Here is a 16721-nt window from a genome sequence, read left to right on the forward strand (position 1 = left end):
AATTCTCTAGTTGGAGATATCCCAGATCATGCTGGGATCCTGACCTGGCTCTAAGCTCCTGTTCAAACACAGCCACTGGAAATAGGCATAACCTGCCAAGGATAAACAACCTGTTTGTCTCCACTGTCATCCTGTCCACCTTCCTGCCCCAAGGAAATCTCTATCTATCCCCTTTGTTCTGTACCACTATAAATAAGCAAGCATGGGCTTTTTCTTTGTTAGAAGTCAGACCCCTCTGGTCAGCTAAACAGGTCATGACATTGCTTTGAAAATATATAATTCTTGCCTTTTGCTTTTATTTCACAGCAGTCCATCCCTCTGATGGGTACCCACTTCCTCACCCAAGGAGGATGTGAGCGACGTGTGGTAATGTGTTATGGGCAATGGGCACAGGCCAGTCCAAATTCTGAGAGATTTCTTAGCCTGATAGTTACTGCCATTTGGGCCAGATAGTTCACACCCTCTACCCAGTTGTAATAGCCTAATTTGCCTCCAGAAAGTGCCAAATGTTCCACTGATGGACAAAATCATCTGTAGTTGAGAAGTGCTGGTTTAGAGGAGAGTTCTAGAAGGACTACCTAAGTCTTCTTGTTATGAGACTTGGAAAATATAATTTTTTGTAAAAGATTCTTGAACCAGTTTTCAAGACAAATTGTGAGAACTCCAAGAGGAAACAAGTGTGCTCCTCCAGCTCTTAAATAGGCTTCCTATGTTGGGTGTACAGGGGCAACAACATTTACCTGTTCAGATGATCTCATGTGTTTCATACTGACATGAATGGTAGACTAATCTTTTGAAAATATTAGGTAATATTTACTTATACAATTTTACTTTTTATTAAGAAATAGAAATTTTTGATATTGGAAACTGAATCCAAAGGCACAGTACCACGGAGCTATACTGCCAGTGTTTTGAAATTTATTTATTTTTGATACAGTCTTCCGAACTTGCTTAGCCTCACTAAGCTACTGAGGCTGCAGGCTGACTCACAATAAGGGGAGGTTCTCGGGATTAGACACAGGTAAATGGGGAAACAGAGGGGGGTGGGAGAAGGAAAAACAGTATGAATCAGACATAACTTTCCTATGTTCATATATAAATACATGAACAGTGTAACTCCACATCATGTAAAAACCGCAACAATGGGAAGTTATACTCCATGTATGTATGATATGTCAAAATACGTTCTACTATCATGTATAATTAAAAAGAGCAAATAAAAATACTAAAAATAAATAACTAAAACAAAACAAAAATATTATAAGAAAAAAAAGATGCCATTAAAAAAAAAGTTTCTGAGGTTGGTTTTGAACTTGTGATCCTTCTGCTTCAGCGTATTCAGTCACTGGGAACTTCACTGGTAGTTTTAGAGAAGACTGAGAAGTATGCATTGGGAAGGGGCATTTGTGTGGTGAGTTACTCACTGGCCATGCCAAAATAATACAGAATAATGATTTGGAGAGCAGTGGTGTCACTCTAGGTCCAATTGTGAAACTAAAACTAAAGTAACTTATAGAGGCAATGTTTAGTATGAGGAATTATTAATTCTAACAGTGATTATCTATTGAGAGGGAAACAGCTCTAAAGATTCATAGATGATGTGTCTGGGGAGCAGCCCTTATCCCCAAGGCTGCGGCAGAGCCCTTAAGGAAAGAATATCTGAAAGAGCCTCCTGCCCACCTCCAGGGCTTCAGATCCAATCTTTCTTGGACAGAACATGCCTTGTTCCTCTGGGTTGCAATGAAGGTTGCTAAGAGCTTTTGTGCCAGGTGTCACAACAAGATGTTAATATATCCACATGTCACTTCACTCTATGGCCTTAATCATTTGTGTCATAATATCTAGTGAGTTAGCAGAGTTGACTTGTGGTTTCTGTCCATCAGTAACTTAATTATATACAAAAATAAGTGTGAATACATAGATAAACCTCATTAAACCAAGATAAATATCCTTTTAAATCATCTTCCTCTATAAATAAGGAAAATGTCTACAGGCTTTCCAATTCCACTCAAATGGAGGAAAGTTTGTTGGAAAGAGTGGCAGAGTAGAGACAGTCATCTAAGGACACTTCTTGCCACCAAGGGTGGTCTGATGATGTTGCCTTCCCATGGTCCACAGAAGACATAGTAGATGATGGAACAGCTTCTACACATTAAGGAAAACTATTAACCTGTGTTATATTTTCCCAGAGAGCAAATAACTCCTCAACCAAAGATCTGGAGCCAACACCCACCAGATTCTCCAGATCTGAGGCACTGCCCCACTCAGGAGGAGACTCCTATGTGTCCCTCCTCTCACTGCACTGCTGTGCTACCTACAGTGGCCTCCTCTACTCAGCAGCAGTCATTCCAGCACTACTGTGGAATGGGCAGTGCTCAAGGCTAAGGAAGGGCATTACTTCTGTGGAGAGATATCAGTGGCCAGGGGCTTGGGTGAAACTGGTGGGACACCTGTCCTAAGGCCCTACCAGACTGAGACAGCACCACCCAAAGGCCAGAGGACAGACTATTCCTCACCTTTCATGGTGTCTGTTGATTTCCTATACAACTTGATGGGCATGAAGATGATGATGACTGACGACTAAAATTAAGACAATGATGATCCCTAAGCTGGTCACTGAAACAGATGAGGTACGTGGAGACCCACTGGTAACTGGGACTGTTGATGTTGGTGCTAAAACAAACAAAAGAGCAAAATCCCTGTCAAAATTAAAAATATCCATTGTTCAGCACCTGTTTTCCCCATACAGTGCATTCAACTCATATATACTGACTCATCATGGGACAATTATTCTACCAGGTCCTGGGGGTACAGAGATAAACAGAGGTTGTGCTATGTCCTTATACAGCTCACATTACAACTGGAGGGGACAGCAAAAGTCCATCCAATTTGTTGTAACAAGAGAAGGCCTGGAAGTTTACAGAAATATATATATATATACCTGGGAACTAGTTGGCCGACCATTAATGACTGCATCATTGATTAATGGACAATGGGGGCTTCTGTAAAGAAGAGACCTTGGGAGGTGAGATGAGAAAGGAGGCTAGTGACAAATCCACATGGCTATCACTGATTGTCCAGTCAAGAAGCCGATGAAGAAGTCAGTCATTCAGCCCATCAAATTTTCCATTATATGCACATGCTCACACCCCACAGGGAAGTCATCAGACCTTTAAAGAGAATTCCCACATCTTTCCCATCCTGCTGAGTTTCATAGTAACTCAGCTCTCTACCTGGCATTTCCTCCAAGTGCTCTGAGAATTCCCCGAGCCACTGATTGCAATCTCCCATGGAGACCTTCCTTAAACGTTCTGTCAGTTCTTTCTCATTCTCCAACTTCTCCTTGATCCCTCTGGCTCTAGGATTAATCACTGTCCACTCCATGTGCATCACATTTAAGTAGAGAGATGGCTGTCCATCAATGCTGAAATTCCAGAATGAACCAATGTGATTTTTTCCTTCAAACTGACAAGACATCTTGGCCTGCAGGGTGAGATGACCTGCAATACACAACAAAACTATCATCTTTCACTCTTGATAGATTCATCACCTCCCAATAAGTTGAGCATTTCTCTGCACATTTAGAGGCCTTTATTCTTTTCTTCCAGATTTGCCCTTTCTTGCCCATTAAGCCCCACATCCCTCTAAGGCTGGGCCAATGTTAATCTCTTTTACACAAATACATCCAGAGCCTCCTCCACATGTACACTCCATCCCTTCCTCTCTCCTGTTTTATCTCTTCACCCCATTCCATACTTACCCATGGTCTTATTTTTTTTCCAAGTCCATGTCAAGCAGGATCATCCTGAGATCTTGCCTCAGTTCTCTCAGCATTTCCGTCAATTGTGTCCATGTTTTGGTGGCATTCACCTCCCTTCCCAGGTGACCCAAATGTTTGATCTTATTGCTCTCAGAGTCATACTGAAGGAAAGCAGTCTTATCCACTGAGCCCTGCACTTCACACCAGGACTCCCCAGGTCTGGACTGAGATTTGACAGTGAAGTTGAGGCAAAGAGAGTGGATAACTGTGAGAGAAATATGGATGTGAGGTTCAGGACAGGGAGAAGAGGGCCATTAGTTCCCATCCTTTTGTGACTCTCAGACTCCCTCTGAAGGGCCAGGCTGGCAGATAGAGGACTCTTTATCCTAGACCCCCTTAATCTTCTAGATCCTTATTTTGGTGTCACATTTAACTGAGATTGTAGGATGCTCTTGTTCTATCAGGGACCCCTCACAGGCACAGTGTTACTAGGAGAAAATCTGAAAGCACTTTCAGTGACCTCTACTAACTTTTGGTTACAAAAAATACAAGATGGTATCTGTCCTCCTGAAACTTAAAACCTAGCTGAACAGTCAGTATTTCCAATAGAGAGAAAAAGGAGGCATCAGGGATCACAGGTCAATTCATCATGGTCTTGGTGTTCAGGCAGATCATCATGGAGTAGATACAGGAACATGGCAGCAGAAGGGAGCTGCCACACAGGAGCACAGAACCTAGTCTGGTGTCCTAGGCTGGTGCCCTATGAGCTGATCATCAGATTCCAGGGAACCTCTGTAGCCAAACCACACCCTTTCCCCATTCTTTAGAAGAGGTATCCACTTATCTGTGCCCAGCATGGAGCCCCAATCTCTTCTCTCTGTTCCCAACCAGTTCTTTTTTATTTTTTATTTTATTTTTAGTTTAGATGGACACGAAACCTTTATTTTATTTATTTATGTAGTGCTGAGGATCAAACCCAGTACCTCACACATGCAAGGCAGGTGCTCTACCATTGAGCTACAAACCCAACCCCTAACCAGTTCTTGCTAACACTTATGACTCACAGTCTTCCAAGATTCTACTAGCAGCATAAGTAGCAAAAGAAGATAGCTACTGGAATATACTGGAGACTTTCTATTGAGAATAAGTCTCAGAGAAATGCGCAAAATTAGCCTCTAGGGTGTGGGCATGCCCCAAACCTACCATTGGAGGACTAAGGACCAGTCTATTGAAACTCAATGAAGAAAAAGGTTGTTTAAGGCATGTTTAGCAGGTAATGCAAAACAGAATTACTTATTAATAGAATTCTAAAAATTAGAAATGCAGATGTTAAAAAACAAAATTCACTGTGAATACCCAGTCTTTGTAGGGGAAGCAGAGCTTGCTGGAGGTTATATGAGTTTCTTCCTTCTACATACTGCTTCTTCTCTTTTCCCTGCCTCTTTTGCTATCTGCTTTCTTCCCATGTCTGTATTTTTTCCCAACCTCACTCTCCTCTGTCCCATTACCTCTAACCTTTCAAACCCGTCTTCTTAAAGACTGAGATCCATTTGCATTCAATACCCCACAATGAGAGATTCAGTCAATACAGACACGAGCCCTAGAGCCCCAGAATTACCTTTTTGGTTGAGAAATAGAGGCTGACAAAGATGATCACTTTCAGGTGGATAATGATGAAAATGAACACAAGTAATTTTTAAGAATGGTCTTTTGATGGGTGGTGCAAAGAATGAACTGCACCTTGCTGAAACAAAGGCAATGGATTATGAAGGCAGTCCCAGTAAGGCAATGGTGGCAGTTTTGAAAAATGTCTGTGCAATAAATAATTTCCCTTGGAGACTTGAAAATTATACCATGTATGGTCTTGATATGAAGTGTGGTCCCTGGTCTATGCACACTGTGGAGGAAGATCCCAGGTCAGAAGCATAGAAGGATGTCAAGCTCTTTAGTGAATGTGAAAAGCAGTTGGACCCTAGAAGCAGTAGTAAGGTTCAACAGAAAGCAGTAAAACTTGTTGCTACTAAAGATGATGATTTTGTTGATAAAGAAACTAAATAAAAGCACTAGTGAGGAAACCTCTTTGTGACTCTCCAGCTAAAAATGCACAACAATGACATAAGAACAGGGAAGATGAAAAACCACTGACACCTAGATCAAGAGGTCAAGAATCCTCCAGAACACAGGGAAAAACTCCTGAAAAACCAAAGACCCACTTCTGCCAAAGCAAAAAAACAGAAATGAAAGAAAGTACAAAAGGGTCCTTCTCTTCCCAAAATGGAAGCCAAGTTCTTCAATTATGTGTAGAGATGTTTCTGGATGATTGATCTGGAGGCTATTCAAGATCTCTGGTATTGGAGGAAGTTTCTTTAAGAAAACAGTTTACCAGTTTGTCAAAAGTTTCTGTCTTAAATCTCTAGATACATATGATCTACTAAATTGAATCAGGAGGGCATAAAAAATTTGAATGTACCAATTTCAAACAATGATATTGAAGACACCATCAAAATGCTATCAACAAAGAAAAGCCTAGGACCAGATAGGCTCTCAGCCAAAATATACCAGAACTTCAAAGAAGAACTTACACCAAATTATTTCATGAAGTAAGAAAGAAGAGGGACCTTCCAAACTCATTCTATGAATCTAATATCATCTTGATACCAAAACCAGACAAAGACACTTCAAGGGAAGAAAATTTCAGATCAATATACCTGATGAACATAGATGCAAAAATTCTTAATAAAATAATTGCAAGTAGCATATCAAAACATATTAAAAAGATACTGCATCATGATCAAATGTGGTTAATTCTAGTGCTGCAAGGTTTTTTTCAACAGATGGAAATCAATAAATGTAATTTAATAGACCTAAAGACTAGAATCATATGATTCTGTGAGTACATGCAGAAAAAGCATTTGACAAAAATCAGCATCCATTTGTGCTCAAAACAGGATAAAAATAGGGATAATCGGAACATAGCTTACCATTGTAAAAACTATCCATGCTAAACCCAAGCCAACATCATTCTAAATGGGAAAAAATGAAAGCATTCACTCTAAAAACTGAAACAATACAGGGATGCCCTCTTTTTCTTACTCCTATTTAACATAGTTCTTAAAACCCTAGCCAAAGCAATTAGACAAAAGAAAGAAATTAAAGGAACATAAATAGGAAAAGAAGAGCTCAAACTATTCCTATTTGCCAAGACATGATTCTCCATTTAGAAGACCCAAAACTCCACCAAAAAGCATCTAAAAGTCATAAATGAAATCAGCAAAGTAAGAGGGTTTAACATTAACACCCATAAATCAATTGCATTCCTACACACCAATGATGAATCAGCTGAAAGAGAATTTAGGAAAACTATTCCATTCACAATAACCTAAAAAAAAGAACAAACAAAAACTTGGGAATCAATCTAACAAAGAGGTAAAAGTCCTCCACAATGAAAACCATAGAATACTAAAGAAAGAAACTGAAGACGATCTTAGAAAATGGAAAAAAAAATCTTCCATGTTCTTGGATAGGCAGAATTAATATTATCAAAACAGCCATGCTACCAAAAGTCCTATACAGATTTAATGCAAGTCCTATTAAAATTCCAATGACATTCTTCATAGATATAGAAGAAGCAGTCATGAAGTTCAGTTGGAAAAATAAGAGGCCCAGAATAGCCAAAGCAATCCTTAGTGAGAAATGTGAAGCAGGAGGCATCACAATAGCAGACCTTGTATTGTACTACAAAGCTGTAGTAATGAAAACAGCATGGTATTGGCATAAAAACATTTATGAAGAACAGTCCAGTATGAAGGGAATATATAGAACAGAATAGAAGAGACAAACCCACATATATACAGTTATCTCATACAAGATAGAGGCATCATGAACATAAATTAGAGAAAAGACAGCCTCTTCAACAAATGGTGCTGGGAAAACTAGAAATCCATACATAGCAGAATGAAATTGACCCCCTATCTCTCACTTTGCACAAAACGCAACTCAAAGTGGATCAAGGACCTTGATAGTAGAGCAGAGACTCTGTGCCTAGTAGAAAAAAATATAGGCCCATCTCTCATCATGTCAGCTTAGGAACCAAATTCTTCAAGAAGACTCCTAAAGCACAAGAAATAAAATCAAGAATCAATAAATGGGATGGCATTAAACTAAAAAGCCTTTTCTCAGCAAAGGCAACAATTAAGAACATGAAGAGAGAGTTTATAGAATGGGAGAAAATATTTGCAACTTGTACCTCAGAGGATCATATTCCAGGATATACAAAGAACTCAAAAAACTTAAAAAACAAAATCTATAAATGGGCAAAGGAAATGAACAGGCACTTCACAGAAGAAGAAATCCAAATGGTCAAAAACTATATGACAACATCTCTAGCAATTAGAGAAGTGTAAATTAAAACTAAACTTAAAACAAAAAAGATGTCCAGTGTTCCATTTAGGATTTTGGAATTCATCACATCAATAGACTTAAAGAATAGAATCAGGAAAAGGCCAGGAAATATATTCTTTCTTAGAGTTTTCTGAAGGAATACAGCCTTACAAAGAAATGATTATTGATTATAACCCTGTGAGAGTTTGGTGTTTACATCTTCAGAACAATGAAAGAATATATATATATGTAATTTATTACAGTAGCAATCAAAATCTGGCACAGTGTGTTTAAATAGGTCACAGAATGAGGGGAGGGGAAAAACTCAGGTTGAGAAGGTTCAGGACTGTTCCAGCAGGTGGAGGTATTACAATTTTAAATAGATACCTTTACAAACAAAATGGTTAAAGGGGGAAATATATATATATATATATATATATATATATATATATATATATATATATATATATATTATATGACAATTTTAAAAATTAAATAAAGAATAAATGAATAAAGGATTCAAAAGGGGGAGGCATAGAAGGGTGTGTCACCTGAGAACTAGATGTGAGAATGACACAAGTAGATTCCTCAGGGAAGAACAGTCCAGTCTGAAAGGATGGCAGTGCAAAGGCTCTTAGGCTAGAGAATTCTGCAATATGCTGAAGACCAGCGAGTAAGCACTGGGGTAGGGACTAAGTGAGCAGGGGACAGAGTAGGGAATGGTTGGCCTGACTATAGAGATACCTAGGCCTTTGGTTTTTACTCTGATAATATTCAAGTGACAAATACAAGGGCTATGTGCCTTATTCAAGTTTCTTCATCTATTTGGTGAGACAATTCAGCAGAAGGATTATTATAGCCTGAATATTTGAGTTGTCCTCAAATTTATATGTTGAAACCTAATCAACAATGTGTATTAGGGATTTAGGATAAAGAGAGAGAAATATGGAATCTTAAGGGAAACACCCTCAAGCCACTGAAGTGCAGAATCATGCCACCGAGATGCAGAAGACACAGTTGCAAACCTTGGCCCGTGCCCTTGTAAAATGAGGGAAATACACAAGTGCAGAAAAACTTGGGAGAAATTTTGCAGCCCCACCCTGGATCCACCTCCACTCCAGCTTCTAGTACAGCTCATCTCTAAATATTGGGCCCCCAGCCCAAGTCAGGGCTGCTCCTCACTCAAGTCAGCTGCGTTCTCCCTTGGATGTGTATCTACTTTCCTAAATAAAGCCCAGTCTATATCTTTGTCTGGCTCATGCTGAAATTCTTCTCTGATGCATATGCCAAGGACTCAGCTAGTCCTGAGCTGAGTCAGCCTGCTTCATGGAATCCTCAGACCCCTTCTCCAGAAATTTCTTCTCCTGTGACAAAGTCATTGGTTGTTGGGAGTGGTGACTGAAGTATGAGTCTTGAACTGTCCTGTGACAGAGGTGATGCCTCTCTTGGGAACTCTCAGGGAGAAGGTGCTATTGAGATAGCCCAGTTGCTGTGGTGACACCCTGCTCAATAGGAGGTTGTTAGCCACAGAGTTATCCAGTTCTTGACCTTGAGGTTCAGATGCCAGCTGTTCAAGGGTAGAAAGTTATGGGTGCAAGCTAATTATCATAATTGGGCTGCTTATAGCTATGATCTTGATTCTGCTTGCTTTAAAGAAACTTTCTCACAAAACCCTTTTAATGATAAAACATATAATAAATGTGCTGAGCTGACTCATGGTCACTGCACTCCACCAGAGTGTAATATCTACCAGGTCCAAGCTTTTTCTCTCCCTCTGTGTCTGTCTTTTTTTTTATGGTGCTAAGTATGAAATCCAGGACCTGTGCATGCAATGCAAGCACTCTACCATCTATTTGTCTTTTCTAATCCCCTATTGCCCCTCATCTGGTTTCCTGAATTAACTGCAGTGCAGGTCGCAGCATTAGGCCATGAAGATGGAGTCCCTTAAGAATAAAATTAGTTTGCTTTAAAAAGAGAAGGTAGGGGTTGGGGTTGTGGCTCAGTGGTAAAATGCTTGCCTTGCACATGTGAAGCACTGGGTTTGATCCTCAGCACCACATAAAAATAAATAATTAAATTAAAATTATTATATCCATCTACAAGTAAAAAATATATATATAAAGACAAAGTTGCTGTAGGAATTCCCCTTGCCCACTTTTGCCAAGAATGAGTTCTGTGTAGTCAAATAATGATGAGACCTATGAATGGGGCAACTCCAGAGTGCACCAAGGCCAGAGTGCACCTTCTGGGCTGGGATGCTAGTTTTCCTAGAACATTGTGCACTCGCTCCATTTCCAGGCCACTTCCAAGATGGGTGTGGGGAATGGGAATGGGTCATGTTAACATGCCATAAATCTCATTGTTCTTATTGAAATTTGGCCATTTTTCTTGAATAAATTCTCCTCACGTTGGTGTAAGTTTTGATTGATTTTCAGAGGCCTGACAAAGCTGATTGTTGAAAACATTTGTACTTGTTATCAAAAGTTCTATGAGGAACAGATTTTTAGGCATCCTCACTATACCATTACACAAGGCCTGGACTTAGACCAGGATAAAAAGCTTCTGCACATCAAAGGAAACAATTTTCAGTGTGAAGAGACACTGTACTGAATGGAAGAAGATGTGTGTAAATGGCACATCTGATGAGAGGTTAACATCCAGACTACATAAGGAACTAAAAAAAATAACAACCCAACAACCTGATTAAAAAATGGAGAAAAATCTGAGCAGACATTTCTCAGAAGAGACACACAAATAGCCAACAGGCATATGCAAAAGTACTCAGTACTAAAAATTGTCTTTGAAATGCAGATCATAACTACAATGAGATATCATTTCCCTCCACTAAGAATGGTCATTATTAATACACAAAAGATAATAAGTGCTGGCTTGGAACCCTTATATACTATTGGTGGGAATGTCAATTCATAGAGCCACTAGGAAAAGCAGTATGGAGTGTCCTCAAAAATTAAGAAATAACACCAGGATATGATCCAGGAATTCCTCTACTGGGTATTAGCCAAAGGAAATAAATATAGTCTATCAAAGACACCTGCACTCCCATGTTTATTGTAGCACTATTCACAAAGGCCAAAGACACCTGCACTCCCATGTTTATTGTAGCACTATTCACAAAGGACAAAGAACAGAAACAATCTACTGATGAACAGATAATGACCATGTGATACAAAACACACACTGGAAAACTATTCATCCATAAAATGGACAAAATCCTGTTATCTTCAACACAATTGATGGAAATAGAGATCATTATGTTAAGGAAGTAAGTCAGGCACAGGAAGACTAGTACCATATGATCTCATTTGAAGATAGAATCCGAAAAAGTTGATCCCAAAAGTTGAGAATTGAGAATGGTTCCAGAGGCTGTATATGGTAATTGAAAAAGGAGGGCTGGGAAAATGTTGACTGAGGGGTCCTAAGTTACAGTTACAGTTATGTAGGAGTAAGAAGTTCTGGTGTGCTATGGCACAGTGGGGTGAGTATAGACAACAACAAAGTCCTGTGTATCTCAAGTAGCTAAAAGAAAGGATTTTGAAAGTTTTCACCATAAAGAAATTATAAATGCTTGTAGCAACAGACACATTTAACATGATTTAAATCTCACACAGTATTAAAACTTCACATGGCACCTCCTTTAATATATATAATTTTATGTTTATATGTAGCAATTAAAAATAAAACAAAATGAAAAACCTGGCAAGAAGGGCACCAACATTGTCTAGGAGGTCACTGATGATGACTGGTAAGGGCCAAAGTGCTTGCTGGGTGACAACCAGCAACTATTTGGGGAAGACAACCTGGGAATGGGCACCAACATTGGAGACACTTTATCTAGGGTCAGATGACTAGGACAGTGGGCAAATCTAGTGCCCCATCCATTTTCATGTTGTCTTTAGTTCCTCTCACAGTAAAGCAGAATTGAGTATTTGATATAGGGACAGGTATAGTGTGTTCTGCAGAGTTGAAAGTGCTTACTGTCTGCCTTTACTGTCTGCAACTTGTGCCTACTTTATACCACTATAAGATGTTGGCTCCCCAAGAGGTAGACTACATAGGCTTAGGATCCAAGGTCAGGAGTCTATAGATGCTCCCACAACAGAAACGTATAGATAGCACCTTTGCTGTTAGACAGTTGACAATGGTGGGAACATGATGTCAAGAGAATAATTTAATAATAATTATAAAATGTCCCACTGTGCTGACCCCCATATGCTTTCTTTGCTAAAAAGCAATTTATCTAACTCTGCTGGACAGGATATGTCACATTCCTCAGCAAAGTACCTGTTATCTGGAAGAAATTTAGGCAGAAAATAATGTTGATAAGAGGAACCCAAGTTACTTTGAAGGGAGAGCTATGTGAAGGGTGTTTCACAGAACAGATTTTGGAATATAAAGATAATTCCTTCTAACCATAAAACCTATAAAAATGATTAAAATTCCATTTAGAACCAGTCAGCATGGGCCAAGGAGAGAGAGTTGTCATGGCAAAGCTAACTTGAAATCTGATGTCACCCTGATGTCAGTCAAAAGTCAAGAGGTGGGCTGGGGTTGTGACTCAGAGGTAGAGTGCTTGCCTAGCATATGCAGAGCCCTGGGTTCGATTCTCAGCACCACATAAAAATAAATAAAATAAAGGTATTGTGTCCCACTACACCTAAAGTGTGTGTGTGTGTGTGTGTATATATATATATATATATATATATGCCAAGAGATGGGCCTGGGCAGGAAACTTTCCTGGGATCCCCAATACAACTGGAACACAGGAGAGGCAGGTTGTCTCTTTCCTCTCTGAGAGAACCCACTCTCTCCCTTGAGAGTGCTGCCTTTTCCTTTTCCTATCTCTTCAATAAACTCATTTTTGTTATTCTGGCAAAATGTCTGAAATCTTTAGGACTTGATCAAAAGAATTGGGGTTTGAAGAGGTCTTTGCACTATCTGTTTCTTAGATGACCCCAGCTCTATACCATTACCAAGGTCATACTTGGAAAAATGGGGCCCCCTCCTCTTGTGTTAGGATCTGTGGATGAGGTGGGGATGTTTGCAGGGTATGTCCTCAGGCATGGGTATATGGTGCCAGGTGGTCCTGGTGGAGGTTAGGGTCTCCTAGGTGGATGGGAAGGTAGGGAGGCCCTGGATGGGGCATGGCTAGATGAGAAAAGCTGTGAAGGGAGGTGAGCTGGGTGGTGGCTCACTGAATCACAGAAAAGTGATTGTGGCTGGCGGCAGTTGAGGCTCTGTGGGCGCATGTTCTGAGATCCCCAGGCAAAGTGTGGTGGGAAGTTCAAGGGTGAAGAGCCTTGGGATGAGAGTCTGTAGAGCAGAGACGGGCCTAGGGATATCTGTTGTCCTAATCTTGTGGGGTCACGCCTCTGTGCACCTGGCCCTGGTGGCTGTGGCTCAGGCATGCTTTGGGGAGACAGCGGTAAGGCTGGGAGACATCACCAGGGATTGCCAGCTTGCATTCTCCTTTCCTCTTGCCCCTCCCATCTCCTGCCCTTACTTTTTTCTTTCCAGCTCCTCTCAATGGCCTGAGGATGAGAACCAGACAAGATAAAACTTAAGGGGTGGCAGAAAGTCATGTGACAGGCATCACGTTTGTACACCTGATGGCAGGACTGAGCCTGGGTCCCCTCCTCAGGCCCCTCCACCGCCCCCGCAGGCTCAGTCCCACCTGGTCCAAGTCCTCTTCAGTTGAACTCACCGGTCCGCGCCGGCCAGAAACACTCGGGCAGTAGAAGCAGAGCTAGGGTGACAGAAAAGAGCAGCCAGGTGAGGGTATCCAGAGCCATGTGTGGATTACACTGGAGCGCGAGGGGGTGCCTGTGTGTGCCGGCTGCTTTTTAAAAGATCCGCGGGCGCGGGGGCAGAGAGCGGAGCTGGGCGTGGAGACTTCTATACATTGGGCTAAGACCGGTTTGGAGGCAGGAGGCAGGAGTCAGGACGAGGCGGGAAGCTGGATGCTAGGCGGGTGGCCCATAGCACAGACCTTCTGTGGGCGCAGCTTGAAGAGGGGTGAGGATGAGAACCAGACAAGATAAAACTTAAGGGGTGGCAGTCCCGAGGAGCTGGGGCCAGGGGTCGGAGCTGGGGCCAGGGGGCGGGGCTGGGGCCCTGGAGTGGGGCTCTGGGATCCACCCGGAGCAGGGGGGAGCGGGGTTCGGGGCGGAGTGGGGAGCGGGGAGCAGGGAATTTGTGCATGCTGGTAAGGGTGAGCAGGGGGTGCTGGGAATTTCTGGGTGCGGGGGAGGCGCGGGGGTGTGGGCCGGGCTAGGCACTGTGGTGGGCGTGCATCCTGGAGACTTTCTAGGCCTCCGCTTTAGTACTTTACTGAAATTTCTCTTTTCCTCTTGCCCGAGACTTTTCACTGAAGGGAGTGAGGCTGCTTTCCCTTGATTTCTGCATCATCGTTTCTAGTCTCCGCCCTTTTCTTTTCCATAAAAGTGGTTTGATCAAAGTAGAATCACACCATTCGTGCCTTCATACATCTTCATGTACTTCATCATCATTCTAAGTACATGTATGAAGACACGAATGGTGTGATTCTACTTTGCATACAACCAGAGATATGAAAAAAGTGCTCTATATGTGTAGTATGAATTGTAATGCATTCTGCTGTCACATATAACAAAATAAAAATAAATAAACTAAAAAAATTTTTTAAATGGTTTTATCAAAAACATGTTTTGCAAGTCTTTTCATCCCAAACAAGTTGTGCTGTTTTTTCTTTCTTTTTTTTTTCTTACATGTGTGTTTAAAAAAGCACAGCAGTTTTTTGTCTAGTGGTAACGTCCTGTCAGGCAGCTGTTGCTGTACTTGGTGGGGAGGTGGGTGAGGAGCAGGCGCCCACTCAGATCCTGGGACCTGGCCCAGGGAAGCTAGGGCAGAGAAGTGGGCCCAGCTTAGTCATGTCCAGCACACTCTGCTTTTCTTTGCTACCAAAGCAAGCGACACCTTTAAGCTTCTGAGCTGGGATCATGTTCTTGTTCTAATTTGACAATAAACTAGGTTGATTGTCGGACACTGCAGAATCAGGGGAGTTGATAACTAATACTAGTGGCTTTTCAAATACATTTATTTTTTGACATCAGACAGGAAAACTTGGAATGAGTTTGGGAACACTTCTCGTTAGGGAAAGGTGAGCTGTGTCTAGTATTAATGTTTATTTTCAAAGCAAATATGGAGCCCATATACGTTCAGCTGTTCTCAGTATATATCTTAAAATATTACATCTTAAAGATCCTCCCAGACTAGCTCATTTTATAAGGACTTTTATTTTTCCTTCTGCATGGCAATCTATGGACTGTCCATCAGATTTATATGCAGCCAGCTCTTTGATGAAGATGAAGATGGTCTCCCATTAGTTACTTTAGCAAAAAGAGAACATTGCAATAATCATACATGTTTAAACCTGTATACAATTTCCTAGAATAAAATGCTGTGCAAATTGATCCAATTTAAAAGTGCATCATTTCATCGAGGGCAACTTTTTTGTAAAAACTTGTAATTGTTAAGACCCAGCGTTGACAAGGGAAGTGAAATTGTTACTATGGTAGGAATGCAAAGCGGTCCAATTTTTCTCAACAAGAATGTGACAGTATTCATAGTGAGCCTAAAATTAACAAAATTTCCAGTGGAGAATAGATTCCCATGTGTTGAAATTGAGTTAAGACTCCCTGGGAGGATAACAAATAATCCCATAAAATTTTTTATCTTGAGTGTGTGGCTAAGGCCAGAGGGTGCAGGCTTGCATGAGAGATAAATTTATGTAGTCTATAGGTATATTTTATTCTATTTAAATTTTTTTTGGGAGCTGAGGATGTGGCTCAAGTGGTAGGCTCTCATCTGGCATGCTTGAGGCACTGGGTTCGAGCCTCAGCATCACATAAAAATAAAATAAAGATATTGTGTCCACCGAGAGCTAAAAAATAAGTATTTAAAAACATTTTTAGTTGTATATGGATTCAATGCCTTTGTTTTTATGTGGTCCTAGGATTGAACCCAGTGCCTCACACTTGCAAGGAAAGTGCTCTACCACTGAGCTACAATTCCAGCCCTATGGGCTATATTTTAATTGATTGGGAAATATGAAAAAAAAAAATATATATAAATATATATTGGGGAGGTAACAAGGATTGAACCCAGGGGCACTTAAACAAGTGAGCCACATCCCCAGCCCTTTTTATATTTTATTTAGAGACAGGGTCTCAGTAAGTTGCTTACTTAGGGCCTCAGCCTCCTGAGCTGCTACAGGCATGAGCCACCATACTGAGCTCTGTTTTATTTTTAATTGGCTGAAACTTAAATTTTTATTATTTTAAAAAATGGACAGATAATATTGTGTATATTTGTCATGTACACTATAAAGCTTGAAGTATGTATACTTACTCCATTCTTCCTAGTTAACTTTGTCCTGTGAGGTTTTCCAAGAGGCATCCTATTCAGAAAGTCCCATCAGACTATCTGGATTGGTCTCTCTGAAGAACCTGTTGGACCACTAGTTACCACTATATGACCAGGATTGCCACAACTGCCCGGCCAGGTCAGAATTTTGCAGTGTGCC

The 16721-nt window shown here is 40.9% G+C and overlaps 1 long non-coding RNA gene across 1 annotated transcript; it reads right to left on the minus strand.

Annotated features, from left to right (window-relative positions):
- Nucleotides 1-909: 909 nt before the first annotated feature.
- Nucleotides 910-3833, minus strand: LOC144374452 (uncharacterized). The gene is made up of 3 exons (XR_013433848.1): nt 3761-3833; nt 3234-3500; nt 910-2673 (listed from the first exon to the last, which is right to left on the minus strand). It is a non-coding gene; the product is annotated as an uncharacterized LOC144374452 (long non-coding RNA).
- Between the last annotated feature and the right edge of the window lie 12888 nt (nt 3834-16721).

Source organism: Ictidomys tridecemlineatus, unplaced genomic scaffold, assembly GCF_052094955.1.
Source record: "Ictidomys tridecemlineatus isolate mIctTri1 unplaced genomic scaffold, mIctTri1.hap1 Scaffold_70, whole genome shotgun sequence".
In the NCBI taxonomy this organism is placed as follows: domain Eukaryota; kingdom Metazoa; phylum Chordata; class Mammalia; order Rodentia; family Sciuridae; genus Ictidomys; species Ictidomys tridecemlineatus.